This window comes from Canis lupus, chromosome 19, assembly GCF_003254725.2.
Source record: "Canis lupus dingo isolate Sandy chromosome 19, ASM325472v2, whole genome shotgun sequence".
NCBI classification, from domain to species: domain Eukaryota; kingdom Metazoa; phylum Chordata; class Mammalia; order Carnivora; family Canidae; genus Canis; species Canis lupus.
In genome coordinates, this window is record NC_064261.1 from 42,397,067 (window position 1) to 42,415,421 (window position 18,355).

The following is an 18,355-nucleotide window of genomic DNA, read 5'->3' on the forward strand; positions in this document are numbered from 1 at the left end:
CAGCTATCCTAGCTCTAGTCTTAATCTGAGCTCTAGCCCAGTCCTTACCTCCATCCAGCCTCACAAAGGAGAAATAGTCATGCCTTTTGATGAATTATTATGCACCAATTAAAACATTATCTGGAGACAGCTGGCACTCAAATGGAGTAAATTAAGGTGAATTTAATAAAAGGGCTATTTACAAAGTCCTGTTAGCAGTAGAGAAACCACAGGAGACAGTGCGGTACTCCAGGAATTTAAAATTATTAAACCTTTAGCATCCTAAACCTTAAGGTTCAAGGAGGGAGTGGCTTCCAGAATGTAGAGCAGAAGGGTCCTGTGAACAGGGTCCCACGATATGGAGCTCCGAGCTTGGGTCAGAGAGTACTGCCTGTGGTTACTTTGCAGGAGGCAGCAGGGAAAGGAAATCTCAGACTTTCCCCTCTCTGCTCCCTCCAACCTCCTGATGATTATTCCTGTTGGCCAAATGGAAAGCTGGAGGGCAAAGCAGCCCACCTGGTCAATTACTGACGCACAGAGAAGGTGGGGCAAAGTGCTCTAAAGGGTAAATGAAACATATCCAGTACAATTGCCCCACTTGAGGAAATTAAGAAAAAGTAAAGCAAGACAGGAGATAGAATACAGAATTAATGTGAGAAGAGGGAAAAACACTAAGTATGTGTTTTCTTAATCCCTCTGGCATTTGGGTATCTTATATTTTTGTTCTTAAATTGTGTGTCAAAGTCAATGTTTTGGAAACTGAGGTCCATGGGTAGATTTCAGGGAGCTCAGGAACCCTATGAAATTATGGGAAATATTGCATGTAAATGTCCCCCCCCCCCCCACTCTGGGCAGAATCCATAGATCTATAGCTTCCAATAAATCCTTGGTTATGGTTACTTAAGAAACCCCTGTGACAGAGGGCAGCATGTAAAGCTTTCCAAATTGCTGAATATTACCCAGGGGTAGGATGGTCAGCAATTTTCTTAGGTCAAGTCCCCGAAGTAGATCCTGATTCATTAAGGCAGTAAGTCCAGAAGAATGTGATGGAGAAGCAGGAAAAGCGAGAAAGGGAAGTCCCAGAAGCTACGCAGGGTGTAGCTTCAGGCACAGTCCTGAGATGGGTAGCTTCAGCCTCACCTGCCTGGGACTCTGGCATCTTGTTACAGTTGCCATTCATCATTGTCTAAAGGCTTCCCTGGGAAATATGAATTCCTGGGCAATTTCTGCTCTATGTAAGAAAGCACAAGGCAGCATCAGGAGCCTGGGGCAGTACATTGAAGAGCCAGAGGTGATGGCAGTAGGAAGAAAAAGGTCACCCAAACTGGTAAGGGACACATGGAATAGGTAAAGGTATCCAACAGTGATCATTAAAGTTAGTGCCAATGATGGCAGGTGGGTAGAGGTGAGTGGCAAGACAGTAGTTTATCAAGACAGGAAGAACCTATCTTCTCACTGCTGAGGCAAAACACACAGATTGTGGATTGGGAAGTGGACCATTGGGCTGGGGGAACACCTGTACCCACCAGCAGCCACTGGGCTACAAGCCTCTGTCCTTTGGCCTCATAGTGAGGTCCTGAAGGCTATTCTGATGCAGCCTCCTGTGTTGAGCATCTCATGGTTCTCTAGGTTATCAAAGTGCAAGACATACAGTGAGTTAGAGTCTCTTAACCAGCACAAAGTCTGGTCCCAGCCTCAGTCCATTAACACCAAAACCACCCTAATCAACACAGAAAATCAGGCCTATCCTAAACTCTTACCCCTTCCCTGCCCCTAGTCTCCTCCTTTCTCTTAAAATAATGACAATAATAATAATAATAATAATAATAATTGATGATGATGGAGATGTACAATAAGTATAAGAATAAGAGCACTTCTCCTTGTATAGGCTGTGAGCTAAGCATTTTATGTGGAGTACCTACTTATATGTCAAACTACTCTATAGTTCAGATAAGATTATTGTCTTCATTTTACAGCACGGAAAATGGAAATTGAGAGTTGAAGTAACATTCTTAAGGTCACAGCGCTGGCAGTGTGAATCCAGCCTTGCTCGTCCAAAGCTCATATACTCTGCACTCTAGTTTTATTTTTCGTACGGTTGCATTTCTATTTTGCATAATTCTTATTCCATCTGATTGCATGTGTGAAGATCCTCTCTTGCCTTGGTCCGTTGAGTTGTCTATTTCTTCTTCTGGTGTTGGAACAGCTCTTCTCATTTAGGACTCCTCCCTACCATGTAGCGCAGGTGAAGCAGTCTCTCCAAACCCCTCCCCCTTTGCGGAGGTTGGTCAGAACATGTGAACTAAGCTAGTTTACCACAACCCTTTTCTGGGATATTTGTTGGAATCATTTAAGAAGCTTTTTCTTCTTCAAAAGCTGAGGGTAATAAGACTCATATCATCAGGTGCTGTTGAGGGGTCATTGCTGACATCTTGGAAAGAGATCAAGTGTAAGAATAAAAAGAAAATTGAAGAGTCCAGGGCATTGCCAAAGTCCTGATGATATTTTTTAAGTACCTGTATTATCCACCTGTGGCAGAAACTAGGTGCATCTAGTTTTGTTGTCAATAAATTAAGTCCCTCTCATGACACACAATATTCTTTTTTTTCCTGGCTTATCTTAGTTTGTTGATTTGAAATTAAAATAACATTATCATATTCAAATGTCATTTCTCTGTCTTTTCACTGCCACTAGATTGTGAATTTCATGAGGACAGGGATCATGTCTTATTGATTTTAATATTTCAAATGCTTAATGTGGACTCTAGCTTACAAATATGCTTATGTAGTTTGCAGCAAATTAAATAGTTTGGAGTCAATAGAAAATCCCAAGATTCTGTGGGCAAAACCACCAGGGAAACCAGTGATAACTCATAGGAAGCATTATAGCCTCAACAGGCAGATTTCTTTGATATGAAGACTCAAATGTCTTCTGAGCATCTGGGGCATGCTTAATGTACAAAATTTTCAACATATGGATCTGTGGCTTGGTTTCCTGATAGGCAAGACCTTCTTTATTGTCTCTGAGTGGTTTGATGAACACCTCACTTTCCTTATAATATGAACAAGCAATGCCAACCCCTCCCTCAGGTGGCCAGGGGACTACAGGTGACCTGAGACAGATAGAGTTGCTGTTCTCTCTGATGACTTAGATTTATGGGACTGGCTGGGTTTTTCTGGAAGAATGATCAATGGCAGCCATATGGTAGAGAATATTATCCCACTTTGTCTCTTCAGTGAGATGAAAAGCTGGGTAGGTCTAACATTCCTGGTTTTTATGTGGGTATCTATTGTCAGCATCTTTATTCCTCAGCAAACCCAGCCTTCCAGCAATTACAGCTGAGCCGCATGTGTGCGCCTCTTCCATCTGCATCTGGGGGCCCTTTCCCTCCAAATTCTCACTCAGTCGTGTAAGTCAGAGGCACTTAGTTCCTCTCGAGTGCCATTTCCATGTCATATAGAAATAAGTGTACTGCTCAAACTCCAGGCAGCATATGGCAAAATGAGAGTCTGGTCCAGGCTTGGGGAAGGGAGGACTAAGCCAGAGTGGGAGGTACAGAGCTGGTGGTAAAAATAGTTTGACAGAGAGTTTTTTCTGGCCTTTCTATTCATATTATTCTTATTCTAAGACATGGGATTATATTCTTGGTAATGTAACTATGCTGTAGCTATGGAGTGTTGTTCATTTGTATCTGTCTGTATATTTATAGCTAGTTCCACACTTCAGGAGACTAAATGACCATTTATGCTAAAATGCAAAGGTAGAGTCAGTGCATCCCAATTTTACAGAAACTGTTCTGGATTAAGGTCACTATTGCCGTACAGACTTGTTAATTATGACTCAATATCCTAACTAACCTTCAATCACTTTCTTAGATCTGGGATAACAGATAGCTTGTTGATAGATTGAATGTGTCATGTTCACACTTGAGATTATACCTTAAGAGAAACTTGCAAACGAAGGTAAATCCAGAGCAGGATTAATCTAGGCTTTTTCAGATGGAGTCTGGTGAAACAAATGCGATAAAACAAAATAACAAGGACAGCAATATGAAGTTTTGGAAAAATGTGTGTCTTCAGGCAACTGACAGGCAAATGTAGAAGAAGAAGAAGAATACTATTTGTTCTCATCTGTGCCATGGGCAGAGTTAGTGACTAGGTGAGAGCATCATGAAAGCAGATTTCAGGTAGACATAGGAAAAAGGCAGCGGGCTCTTAAATTGGTTTGCTTTTGGTTGTGGCGAATTTTCCTGTCATGGGAGGGGATCATCCAGAGCTGGATGACCATTTGGTAGAGGTGTGTTATGGCAGTGATGGCTCAGCACTTAGCCAGTATCCTTTCTCTTCTTTCTTACTGACAGGATCTGGGATTATTGTTTGAGATGAAAAATTACATTTCCCTGCTTCCCTTGCAGATAAGTGTGATCAATAAGGAGCAATCATCAGATGGAACTTTTGACAAAGTCTTTTTGTCCTTCCTGTCTCTCTTCTGGCTTCCTGCCTGAAATGCAGATGTGTTGGCGGTAGTTCCAGCTGTACTTAGAATGATGGTATGACCTTGAGGATGAAGGAGGCACACTTAGTGTGGTGGAACAAAAGGACAGAGACAACCTCAGTTCCTAAGGGCCTTATCAGCTTGGACCGCCTACCTTCTCTTGTTTGTACCCTGAAAAACAAAACAAAACAAAAAACCCACAAAACTTCCATCTTTTATAGCCTTTTGCATTTCCAGTCTCTCTCGTGAATAGCCAAATGCATTTCCTGTCAGAAGCATATATAGTCAACCACCCAACTTTGTGGTCTTTTTTCAATTTTTAAGCATCTATGGATATACGAATTCATTACTTCACTTCCACCTTTAATCATCATAAACTATTACATAGGATAATTAAATGTTGAAAAGTATAATGCTAGAATAATATTGAGATATTATACTGATGTATTTTTTTCTATATTGTCCCCAGGACCTAAATGACATCGATTCAGAGGCAATTATTTATTTATTTGCTTCACAGAAGCCTAGAACAAAGGGCTTATTGTTCAACTCTAGTTTTAAATTGGCATTTTATAGGTCCCAGTGAGACAGTGTCTTCAGAGAGAGGCTCTATTGAGAGGGAAGGGGGTTTTCTAAATTCCAAAAGCGTCCCTCTTCTAATAAGAACCAAGCCTGACTGACTCAGATAATAGAGTTTTTATAGAAGTCATAGAATATAAGAGGAGAAGGAAAAGTATATGATGAAACAGAAGTGTTCTTTTCTCCACTAATAAAAGGAAGGTCATCAGCTTCCTGCGCTTGTAGAAGGATCTGTAAAGATGGGAGGGAGGAGAGTGAGTCCTGTGATGTCAGTTTCCCTAAAATTAGAGATAAAGCAGCCAGCCAGGTAAGTTAGCACACTCTGAGGACATCAGGGCTGCTGTTCCCCCAAGGTCTCTTTTCTGGCAAGCTGCTGAGGCCAACAAGCACAGGAAGAGAGAGCAAAATTGACAGAAGGAAGGGTTTAGAGAGGGTTGTGGGTCACATGCTCAGTTCCCTAAGTGTTCTGTGTGCTTATCCAAATGTCCCACGTGCTCTAGGGTGAGTAGATACATTGATGCCGAGAGGCCTAGAGTAGTGTTAGGGACCCATAATTTGCACCAGCGAGGTGCCAGTGTGGGTGCATTACTTGTGCCTTGCATTCTGGTTTCACTTTGATGAGAAGGAAATACCTTGACAGTCAAGAGACAATCTTGAACTTTGAACTGAATTATCTGCCCAGAGTTTATTTCTAAACTGGAAGGAATCAAGGTACCTTTAATTGTCAAATCTAAGTATGTCTAGTGTCTCAGTTGGGGTTTGATCAAGCCTGATGAAATGGTGGGATAAGTCTATGTAAGGCTATTCCTTTCATGCCAGGGATTGGGCCCGAAGTGATTATGTATTAGCTGGGCTGCAGTGGAGAGGGCATCTGGATGAAGTTGGGAAGAGCAAGAACAAATTATTGTCTTCAAGGGCCAGCTAGAATCCACAAGAACAAAGTGGAACCCACATCTGAAGTTCACCATCTCTAACCATCATGTGGGAGAAGCTGGTGCCTTTAGCATGGAAGTGCACCATATCGAGCCTAGGGCTTGGAGAAGTCAGGGGATACATGGCAGGAGGGGGAGAAGCTGCCAAGGGTTGGCTCCCAAGCCAGCACTCCAACCCTCAAAAGGTGAGCTGCAGACCAGTGATGGCACCTGTAAGCTATTGCCACAGCAGCTGACCACCCAACTATAAAAATGAGACCAAGACAGCACTCTGTTAAACTTACTATAGAACTAGATGTTGCTCCCAATTCTTTTCCCTGCCCCTGGAAGGGGAGAGGATACATAGCTCTTTATTTATAATTAAAAAAAAAATTTTTAGAACATACCTAGCTTTTTGATGAAGGTTCTCATTATAGAGCTGTAAGGCTCCACTTTCTTGTTTCATGAGATGATACTATTTTTTTTTTAAAAGAATTTCCATAGGGGGATCCCTGGGTGGCTCAGTGGTTCAGCGCCTGCCTTTGGCCCAAGGCATGATCCTGGAGTCCCAGGATCGAGTCCCACATCGGGCTTCTGCATGGAGCCTGCTTCTCCCTCTGACTGTGTCTCTGCCTCTCTCTCTCTCTCTCTCTCTCTCTGTGTGTGTGTGTGTGTCTATCATGAATAAATAAATAAAATCTTAAAAAAAAAAAGAATTCCCATAGAGGCTCTTCATACCAACAGACCCATCTAGATTATCATTATATCAACCATTTGCTTCCTTAAACAGATTGGGAAAACTTTGGAATTTCACATCTTTTTAAGAACAGGAAAAACATCAATAGTGAGTAAGATGAGTTTCCAGCTTGTCTATAGCCTTCTATGATTAAAAAGCTCTTTCTTGCTTTTGTGGATTTTACATTGCAATTTATAACAATAAATCTGACTGAGCCCCAACCCTTAGAATCTGACACTACCTCCAGGAAGAGTGTTAGAATTGAGTTGAATTGTAGGACACTGCTGGTGTCCAAGTATCACTTGGTGGTGTGAGAAAAATCACCCACACATTGGAAGTTGTGATTAGAATTGTAGTGGATTCTTGGCAAGACTCTTAAATATTCCTCAGGCTCTATCATGCCAGATAAAGACAAAGAGTCCCAGAAGGCTTGGTTGTTTCATCATTCATACAATATTCTGTAATAACTATTTGGCTTCAGCTAAAATGTAACTTTTTAATATTTGTGCAAGCGTGAAAGATATAAGTAAAGTCCTAAGAGATGAGATGTGTGTGCCTGGCGTGTTCATGATTATATGTATGTGTGTTGAACGAGGGTGGGACTAGAGCAGATATGGGTTGGTCTTTCAATAGAGACTGGCATTAGCTATGTCCTATCCTTCCAATTGGAGGTGTTTCTGCCCAGGGTGGGCAGAGGCTTTGGTGTCCAGGCTGGGCATCCAGCCCTCTCGCAACATGATATGGCTTCCTGATGGTCTGCCCTCCCCTCCATCTGTCAGATGGTCCAGGTTCACCCCCCAGTCACTTGGCCCTTTCTCTGTCAACATAGGTGTTAAAGCATCAGTGGATTTACAAGAAAGAGCTCACAGAACCCTACTCATGGCATCCTTTCTTTATTCTTTACAGCAAGTGCTGTGTGGGAGTTCTTTGCCTATTTTTATTTTTCCTTTGCTGTCATGGGTTCAGACTCTGGTTCATTAACTCAGACAACTTTGTCTGGGTTTCCTCTTCCCCCTTCCTCAGTTTTTTGGGTTTTTTTTTTGTTTTTTGTTTTTGTTTTTGTTTTTTTGTTTTTGTTTTTGGCCGCTTGGCAAATTGCTACTTGCTCACTGAGAATTATTTCTCCAAGTTGTACCTTTCCAACTCTGGTCTCCAAGCTCCTAAAAAGGCTAATGAGCACTGGTGCTTGGATTGTAACACTAGACATTTGCCACAGAGCTAATGCAAAATGCATGGCATGTGTCCAATATCAGAAAGCAAAGGGTTGCAGTGTGAGGGGAAAAAGGAAATGCTTTCTTTATTCTGTGTGACATGGTTATCTGGAGATTTGCTTTTAAAGACACAGTTAAGCCATAGGAAAAACCAGCTGTCATCAGGATGAACTTGGAGCAGAACTGAATCGCAAGCATGTGGTAGTATCTTGGAAATTATGCAGAGATTCATCTATGATGAAGGAGAAATTTTAAAATTAAGTTTACATATATTAGATATAGCTTAATTGTTTGGCAGAGAACTTGTACTGCTACCCAATTTATAGGTTTTATCTTCTTTGAAAGCAAATATTTGACATCCCAGGGAGGAAGATGGTGATGAGCATGTGGGCTGCCCCATGCCTTTTATTTGGTAACATTTCAAAGTGGACTTGTGCTAGAATATTTCCTCATGCTCCCAGTCCTCTCACCCTTCTCCACCCTGCTCTCTGATTATACCAGGCTCATCTGTACAGGCCACATCAACGGACCCCTGCTACCGGTCTGACTTTCATCTGAGTTTTACCAGTGGAGAAACCCCAAGAAAAGATTGGAAAGGGGAGAGAAAAGTCATAGTATTTCTTTCTCTGGTCCTTGCCTCAATGTCATCTCAAACTGGCTGTGACCTTGACTTCCCACAGTGGCTCACTTTGCAATTCTTTCTCCCTCTTACTTCCAGAAACTGGCCTCCCTTAGTTTCTACAGATCAAATGATAAGGACTCAGCTGCTCTTAAGGCGCTGGTTAAAATACCATTCCTTGTTCCCCTACACCTTCATTATGGGAACATTCCCTTTGTAAATACATCCTCTGCAGTTATCCTATTTTGAGTGTTCCATCTGTTTCCTGTTGGGACCTTGACTGACTCAAAAAGATAAGCCCTAAAAATAGAAGTTTCATTCACTAGAAATTTTGATTAGCGTCATCTTAGGGAGTATAAAATCTATATATAATAAACCATTGCGTTAAAAGGCAGGATAGCAGGGCGGTTAAGAATACAGACTTGAGAGCTAGCCTGCTTGGTGTGACCTGCGTGGGGTTGTTGTGAAGACTCAGTTAGGTAATGTATGTAAGTGTGTGGCATTTAGTGGGCTCCATATAAGTACACATTACTATTACTACTACTACTACTATAATTACTAGGTTTTAAAAGATGAAATGTTCCACAAGGTTAGGAAGACCTGCCTGGGAGTTGATGCATTTAAATGTAATAAGAAAAAGCATCACACAGTTAACAATAGGACACATTGGTTCAGTTTCCTATGTGCCAGAATTGTGTTAAGTATTTAGGTATTTAGTCTTCATATATGCATCCTTCTGCCCTTAAGGAGCCTAGTTGAATTTGATAAGGTGGAGAACAACATACAAAATAAAAAGGAAAGGAGTTTAGGATTTGATGAGAGGAGGAGAAGTAGAATCACAAGGATCCTACCCATCTATCATCTATATTACCTATCTATTGATCTATCAACCTATCATCTGTGTATCTCTGGATTTATTACAGGGCTTTGACCTTGAAGAGTCGTAGAGACTAATGCCCCACAATTGGAGGTGAGGAGATTGAAGCCCAAGAACATAACACAAAAATCTACTCTAAGGGCACCTGGGTGGCTCGGTCAGTTAAACATATGCCTTTGGCTCAGGTCATGAACCCAGGGTCCAGGGATAGAGCCCTGCATTGGGCTCCCTTCTCAGTGGGGGGTCTGCTTCTCCCCCTCCCTTTTCTCCTGCTCTTTCTCTCAAATAAATGCAATCTTAAAAAAAATTCTACTCTAATGGAGGTGCCTATATACCTAGTTTGTTTTTTATTTTATTTTATTTTATTTTATTTTATTTTATTTTATTTTAATTTTATTTTATTTTATTTTATTTTATTTTATTTATTTTATTTTATTTTATTTTATTTTATTTTATTTTATTTTATTTTATTTTATTTTATTTTCCTAGTTTGTTTAGTCATAACAAGCATGAACAGTTCCAGTTTACAGAAATAATAAGTTTAAGTAAGAATAATGTACAGTATATAAACATATGTGAGTATCAAAGCATTATCTTTAAAACAGGAGCTTATTATTGATAGTTAAAAAAAAAGATGCATACTAAGAGTTAAGGAAAAAATGGATCAGTTGGAAAAAAAAAAAAAAAGAAAAAACACAAACCAAAAACCAAAACAGAACAAAAAAATGGATCGGCTGCAAAAATTATAAGCAAAGTTTTGGGCGGGTGTATGAGAAAGGTATAAAGTCGTCTGCCACTGTCCCCTTTCCAATATATGATTCCACATACGGGGGAGGGGGAGGGCTTATTACCCCTTTCCTACCCAGGCCCTGTGAGGCTGGTTGGCTGCCAAGCAAGGAGATGCAGGCCACAGCCCTGAAAGAAGATCAACTCAATGCATTTCCCCTTCACTCCATTATGAAGGGAGAGATTGATCCTTGACATTCTCCCAAATAAAGAGCATCGCCTCCACTGTACTACACTCCTTGAACCTTGCTGGGTTTGATAAATGGGTCTTGTCTTAAGAAAGGAGGGCTGAATCCTCAGCCTGTTTAGCCACTGATTTGCCCACATAAATTTGAGGGATTCACTTAATCTCAAGGTGTGCAACCCACATTCAACCTACTTCATTGGATAGTAATCCAGAAACTCTGTCCAGGTTGCTCTACCTCTAAATATGGAGACTCTCCTGAGGCTCCCACCTGCTCCCTGGTCTTGATTTCATCACAGCTGACTTATTGCTCAGCCTGCTTGTTTCATATTGAGTCCGCCTTTTCGGGGCCCCTCATCCCAAGCTTTACTTAGACACCGAGGTCTCCATTTCATTCCTTTCCTAGGTGATCAATAGATAAATCCTCATCACTGGAAGATTCTGTTGGCAAACATTTATGATCATAGCTAGTACTTAGTGATTTTTTTTTTCTGTGTGCTTGGGTGCTCTAACTTTTACTTTTCACAGAAGCCCTATGAGGGTAGATACCATTATTCTCTTTATTTTACCTACAAGAAAGCAGTCTTAAGGCAACATTGTAAAGCTTAGGTTATAGTGCTTAGCCTTTATTTTCCAATTTCCTGGGTAAGAAGTTAATATGGAAGCACCACTAGGATTCTAACTTCATCTTTTATTGTGAAGGGTAAGGGTTATTAACATTGAGCCTGCCCTTTTTGGTCCTATGTTAATGAAGACCATGCCTTTTCTCCATAATGGCATCTTCTTCCAGCCTAAAGAATAATAATAAATGCATAAAAATGGTGACCTATTTTCCTTAAATGAAGAGCTGTAGTTCAAGAATCTCCAGCCTCAGCCTTGGTCCCCAGAGAACCCTGGTTTATCTGTCCAACAGTAAGCATAGTGCTTCTGGCTATATCTGTTTCCAAATGGTTGGTTTGAAACTAGCCATATTATAAGCATCTGTTACTTATTATTAGCAGAAATGTTCCAAGGACTAGAATACCGCACTTAAGGAATGTCTAGGTAAAAAAGTACAAATATTATAGAGGAGAAGGCTGCTGATTTAGCCTCTCAGACTATGTGCATTAAGAGCACGTACATATCATATTTGAAAAAAGTGAAAAGTAGCTTGAGAAAAAACTGGATCCTGACACACCGTCTGAACCTGGTTTGCAAATTCTCTCAGTAGTAACTCTCTGGCAAGGGCAAGAAAATACTTTGAATGTTTCAGATATTAGTGAGAGAAGCCAGGACAAGTATCAGCAGAAGAAAATCAAAAGCTTTATGATAGGAAAAGTTAACCTACTGACAATATGAAACAAAAAGGCTGACAGATCAACTCAAACTACTGGTGGTCAACCTGGAGGAGAGAAAAAAGATGTGACAAGGAATAGTGAAATGGAAAGAAGAGAAGCAGGTCAGAAGCGCTGAGACGCTCTACATGGCTTGACCTGTAAGCATCCATAGCACTTCATTAAGTGGCAAAAGCAAGACATGGGATATGCATTATCCTGGGGGACCACCCACTGTTGATTGCCTTGCTGAACACTAATCACACCCCATAAAGTTGGTGTGATTATTTGGCACGTTTTACAAATGAAGGAAATGAGACCACGCCTTGAGTGAGATCGCCAAGTAGGAAACAATAGGCCTAGGATGCTCATTCAGGCAGCCTGGCCCCAGGAATTCATGCTTTTCATGATGTTTGCTACATTTTTAAGCAAATATAGATACATCGACTATTTCTGAAACTTTATATGTGAAAATAGTAATAGGTTTTGCCTCTAGATAGAGAAGGCCTAGGGGCAAGTGGTGTATGTAGGAGGGGTAGTTACTTTTCTCTGTGTAGTCTTCTGCACTATTGATTTATTTTTCTGATTTTCATCATGTGTACATATAACTTCTTCAGTAGCATTGTGAAAATAATGAAAAAGAAAGAACAAAAAGGAAAAAAGCTAGAGAGGAAAATCCTGCCTTACATATGCCGACTTTGTTTTTTTACACCTTCCCTTTGCCCGTACCTCTACATTTCATCAGCTCAGTAGACCACAGAGCCTTCCACAAATAGCTTTGAGCCCCAAGGCCAGTCTGACTATTGGTTAATGCAAATAAGCATAGCAAATGTTTCTGCTCTGCCTCAGTAACCACAATCTCATTTGAAACAGAGTTATGTGTTATGGCATTGCTAGGCAGACCCCTTCAAGCAAGGCAGGATCTGCATGCAGTTATAGAATGTTCAAATTGGTTTCTCTTTAAATAGAGGTGGGTTTGGGTTTGTTGATCAAATCAATTAGAGTAGTTTTCCCCAGTTCACTCTTTGAATGGGAAATTGCCTTTCCAGAGTATTGGAGAATAACAAGGACCCCAGACAAAAGGACTGAAGAGTTTAGAGATGCACATCTGGAAATCAACCTGGGGTCTATTTGTGCAAACAAAATATCTAGTTATTATTCTCTTTCTCTCTAATTTTCAACCACTTTATTAAAATATAATTTACTCACTATAAAATGCACATATTGTAAGAAACACAGTTGGATGACTTTTGACAAATGAATATGCCCGTGTTACAGGCACCTTATTTGAGATACAGTATTTCCATCATCCCAAAATGTCCCCAATACTCTCCTTTATAGGCAATTCCCATACTCTCTATCCTTTATTCTGAGGTGATTGAATTACTATTTTCATAGCTTAGTGTTGCTTCTTCTACATCTTCATAAAAATTAAGTCATATAGTATAGTCATATAAGTACATAGTTCTCTTGTTTCCATCTTTATTTACTCTATGTAATGCTTTTGGGATACATCCTTGCTATTCTGTGAATTAATAGGTTATTCCTTTTTATTTGTTATTAGTTTTGTTTTGCCATTCACCAATTGATGGTCACATGGGGTATTCCCGGTGTTGGGCTATTGTGAATAAAGCTGCTACAAATATACCTATATAATTTTTTGTGTGAACATCTTTTTGTTTCTTTAAGAAAATGGTTAGTCATTATTAGAATAATTAATTAGGAGGACATTAGACTGAGGTGGCTCCATTGCTGCAGTGGCAACCCAAAACCTTAGCCTATAAATATCTCAAGGCTACGAAATTGAAAACTAAGGACAACCGATCACAAATAGCCAACAAGGCTTTGAACTATAGCCAATCAGTAATTGCCTTATTTTGCTTTTGCCTGTTCTCTATAAAATTTCTCCAGGAGCTCCTTTGGTAGAGCACTCCTAACCACTTCTGCTTTGGCACTGCCCAATTTCAGTTGATTTTTGCTTAAATAAACCCTTAAAAAGTTTAATATGCCTCAGTTTATCTTTTACCTGTTTTCCAAAGGGATTGTATCATGTCCTGTGCTTCTCAGAAGATTATTCCATGTCTGCTCTAGCGCTTGGTGTTGTCAGTCTTTCCATTTTTGGCTATTTTAGTGTGACTGAAGCCTTTTTCCACTGGTTGTTTGAATTTGCATATCTCCAACGACTAATGATTTTGAGCATCTTTTAATATGCTTGTTGGCCCCTGGAATATTTTTTTTGTGCAGTATCTGTTCAAATCTTTTGCTCATTTTTTTAAATGAGTTATTCATTCTTCATTATTGAGTTCTAGGAGGTTTTTAAAAAAATATTTTTAGGGGATGCTTAGGTGGTTCAGTGGTTGAACATCTGCCTTTGGCTCAGGTCATGATCCCAGAGTCCTGGGATCGAGTCCCTCATCAGGATCTCCCACAGGGAGCCTGCTTCTCCCTCTGCCTAAGTCTCTGCCTCTCTCTCTCAGGAATAAATAAATAAAATCTTTAAAATATATATATATATATATATTTGGATACAAGTTCTTTGCCATACATATGTATTAGAATGTTTTCTCTCAATCTGTGTTTTGTCTTTTGAAGAGCAAAAGTTTTACATTTTGATAAAGTTTATTTTATCAATGTGGTTAGTTTTTGTCTAAGAAATCCTTGCAATTTCTTAACAAAGATAATTTTGTAATGATTTTCTTCTGTATATGTTATATTTTTAGTCTCCACCGTTAGGTCTTTGATCCATTTGAAATTAATTTTGGTATATAGGATGAGGTAGGGGTGGGGCTCTTATTTTTTTTCCATATGAATATCTACTTATTTTAACACTATTTGTTGAAAATACATTTTTTTCCTCAATATCTTGGAAGTTTTGTTGAAATCAATTAACCATATGTATGTGGCTCTAATTGTGGAGCCAATTCTAGCACACTGATCTGTTTTTCTATCCATATCCAAATGGGTATGGGCAAATTGTCTTAATTATTGCGGCTTTAGAGTAAGTCCTGGAATCAGCTCGGGAACACAAGCCCCCGTGGCCACGCTCTGTGGTTTGTGTGTACCCACTGGCTTTAGCAGTGCAGCTGGAGAGTGTAAGGGTGGGGCACGCTCACTGGCTTTAGAAAGACACTATGTCTTTCTGAAATGTCTTGATTAGGAGTGCACTCAGTCTCCAGAAATGATACAGAAGAGTACCCTGTTTACACACACCTGCAGGCCCCAGGTTGAGGGCAGGAGAATGTCATGACTACTGGCACTCCTCTGTCCTCGCCAGGGAGCTGAGGATCACTGCAATATCCATGCTTTCTAGCTTCAGCAAGGCAGTGGGACAGTACCACGGCTCCTCGCCTCTGCTTGTCCCAATGAGGCAGCAGGAGTGCGCTGCAGCCTGTGTGCCCAATTGTGCTAGCAGGGTAGGTGGGAGTATGGAGATGGCATCTGCCAGTGGCTCTGTCTTTGGAGGGAACCCCAACTGTCCCTGTCTCTCTAGCAGATGCCTCTGGATCAGAAAATGTATTTCCTTCACATACAGTCTAGGCAGTTTTCAAATTGGTGCTTTTGCACTGGATCCTGGGGCAAGTGAGACTGCATGTGAGCTCTTTAAAGGGAGAATCTCAGTTTCCTATAGTACTTTAGGTCCCTTGGATAACAGCCCCATTGGTTTTGTAAGCAAGGCATTTTTGGGAGCTCATCTCACGTGTCCTCTCCCAAGAACTGAGGTGCCTGATGTGGGGAACTAATCCCTTGCTTCTCTGGGAGAAGTACTGGGCTGGTGAGATCCCTCCCTATTGTGTATCATAGGGCTGGGGGGTGAGGTCTTTTGCTAAGATTGTGTCTCTGCCTCTCCTACCCCTCTCAATATGGTTCTTTTATTCTTTATAGCAGAGAACTTGTTCATCTAGTCTTCAGATCTTTTTCAGAGGGAAATGATACATACACAACTGCAGATTTTGTGTGGCCATGGGAGGGAGTGAGTCCAGGATCTTCCTCTGCTGCTATCTTAGGTTCTTCTCCCATATAATTTCTTTTCCTTTATTTTGGTTTTATGTCATTTGAGTATGGTATTCCCGGGTGTGGTTTTCTTTGTATTTATTATATTTAATATTTACTAGCCGTCCTGGATGTCTGAATTAATGTTTATGATCAGTTTTGGAAAATTTTCAGCCATTATCTTGGCTAATGTTTTTTCTCTGTCATTTTTTCTCTTCTTTCTCTCTAGGATGATAATATATGTTTGACTGCTTAATATTGTTACACTCTAATCATTATTTTAAATCTTTTTATCTGTGGTTTAGTTTGAATGATTTCTAATGTTCTGTCTTCAAGTGTATTGATTTTTTTTCTCGGTTGTGTCTAGTATGTCCTTAAATACATCTAGTCAATATTTTATTTCAAATATTTACATCTCAGTTGCAAGATTTCTATTTTAGTTTTCTTTTATAGTCTTTAAATCTTTCTTGAAATGTCACTTTTCTTTGCTCATTATATTTATAATATCCTGTAGATTCCCATACAAATTTATCAGTGATATTTGTATGTCTTATTTTGTAATTCCAGCATTTGAGCTGTCTATTTTTATTGACTGACTTTTCTCTTGATTATTAGTCAGGATCACATTTTCTTGATCAAATCTTCTTTACATATCTTGTAACTTTTGATTGAAATATAGATACTTATATACAAAGAAAAGTAAAGACTGAAGTAGATTGTGATATTATAAGACTAGAAGTCCCCTAGAAACTTTGAAACTATGAGATAATAGGAGTACAAAAAAAAAAAAAATGAGATCCTTCCATATCCTAACTGCAGGTAGAATGTCCATGTAATTAAAAAAAAAATCACAGTTTTAAGGCTAATCTGACTCCAGCGTAATGGTCCCTAAAGTTTCTTTCGAGGGACAGAATTTATCTCTGCACAGTCACCTACAGCAGTGTCTAGTGAAGAAGGAACTTTCCTGAGGAAGATGTTTACATGGAAAGGCTTAGTGGGTAGTTATCTGTAGAAGAACTATGTGCTATTGTTATTATACTCCTGGCGAGAGATGGGCCAGAGAGTCTTGGTTTGGAAAATGTTGCTATGAATTTATTGTATTCCCTGGATGATATAACAATATGATGTATTCCCTGAATAAGGCTTATCAACCCTTGAGAGAAAGGACTAGATTGCCTTCTGACGGCACAGACACAGCAACTCTTCGTGGTGGTTTGCTTCTTGTTCTTGACTATGTAAGTCTTAGGGTGAATAACCAGAATGACCTAGAGGCATCTCTTGTTTGATGCAGGAGAAGATTTAATTGTGGTTCCTTGGAGGGAAGTTCAGGAAAGGAATGGGCTACTGCAGTAGCGAATAACATTACTTATGGAAAGGCAAAGTAAGGTGTTCAAGATTGGTCACGAAGTCAATGCACAAAATGAACTATTTTAAAGGGAGGGATTACATGGAAGCTTAATAACATGGGAATATGAGAAGTAGGCCATGAGGAGACCTTGGGCAAAGAAATTCCTTCATCCCTGTATGTCTACACTGGCCTTCAACTTAAAAGTATTTAATTGTGACTTCTGTGACAGCTTACTCATTCTTGGGCCACAGAATCTGTCCATCATTATTTTCTGAGGAGGTGGCAAAATTAAAGGGTTGATATCTTCTGTTTAGTTACTTCTCTGCCTTGTATCTGACAGTAAAGGCATCTTCTTTGCCTGGGGTTGGGGTGATTGGGACAAGAGCTGGGACAGTAGCAGAAAGTGACTGCCCTTTGATGCCATTTGTTAACTTTTCCATTATTCCCTCTGATGTGAATTCACGAAGACTGTAAATAAATTCAAGCAGAGTTCCAATTAAGTTATCTAGTGGTACATCTAATTTGTAAAGATACAGAAAGGATGGAAAGCTATGTGCCATGAGTGGCGCACTTTTGTAGTATTTTATGTAGTGTACCTTCTGTAGCTACCCACGTGCCTTATGTAGTTCTTTAGCCCACGTGCAAAAGGCTCCACTGTGCTGACTTACAGGATGTCCCCCAGGGCTGTTTCACAGCCTAGAGGAGTGTTCTTCTTCTTCTCTTCTTTAAAAAAAATTTTTTTTACTTATTTATTTGACAGGGAGCGCAAGAGAGCACAGCAGGGGGAGTGACAGGAAGAGGAAGAAGGTCCCCCACTGAGGGGGTAGCCTGACACCAGGCTCGATCCCAGGACTCTGGGATCATGACCCTAGCCAAAGGCAAACAGTTAACCAACTGAGCCACCCAGACACCCCTAGAGGAGCGGGCTTCTTATAATCACCTTTGTACCATTTTTTAGTCTCTGATTTTCAGACCATGACTTACATAAACAAGTCCCTTTTATTAACTTGACATTAAATGGCAATATGATCAATGGTTTCTTTCCAATGCGTGGCTTTCTCCTCCTGTTAGGAGGCATGAGTCTGAGAAGGAAGCTCAGTCCTTCCATACATGCCATGTGTATCCCTAAGGCATAGTCTTTTTTGGTACCACTTTATTCTTTCTCTTGGGTCCAGCCTTACTGATTCCTGTCAATTGAATTGTATTTGCCAAATTTTAGGCCACTCCTAGAGTATCTATGTGTGTTATATGACCTGGTATAAAAGACACACTGTGAGCTGCTTTTCTATCACCAGTGAGGAAAACATTGAGCTTATTCTTTTATGTTT

General features: G+C 40.1%; 1 long non-coding RNA gene across 1 annotated transcript in view; it reads left to right on the plus strand.

Annotated features, from left to right (window-relative positions):
• Positions 1 to 18,355, plus strand: part of LOC118351520 (uncharacterized) — a 46,785-nt gene that overhangs the window by 17,783 nt on the left and 10,647 nt on the right. The gene's annotated exons all lie outside the window — the stretch shown is intronic.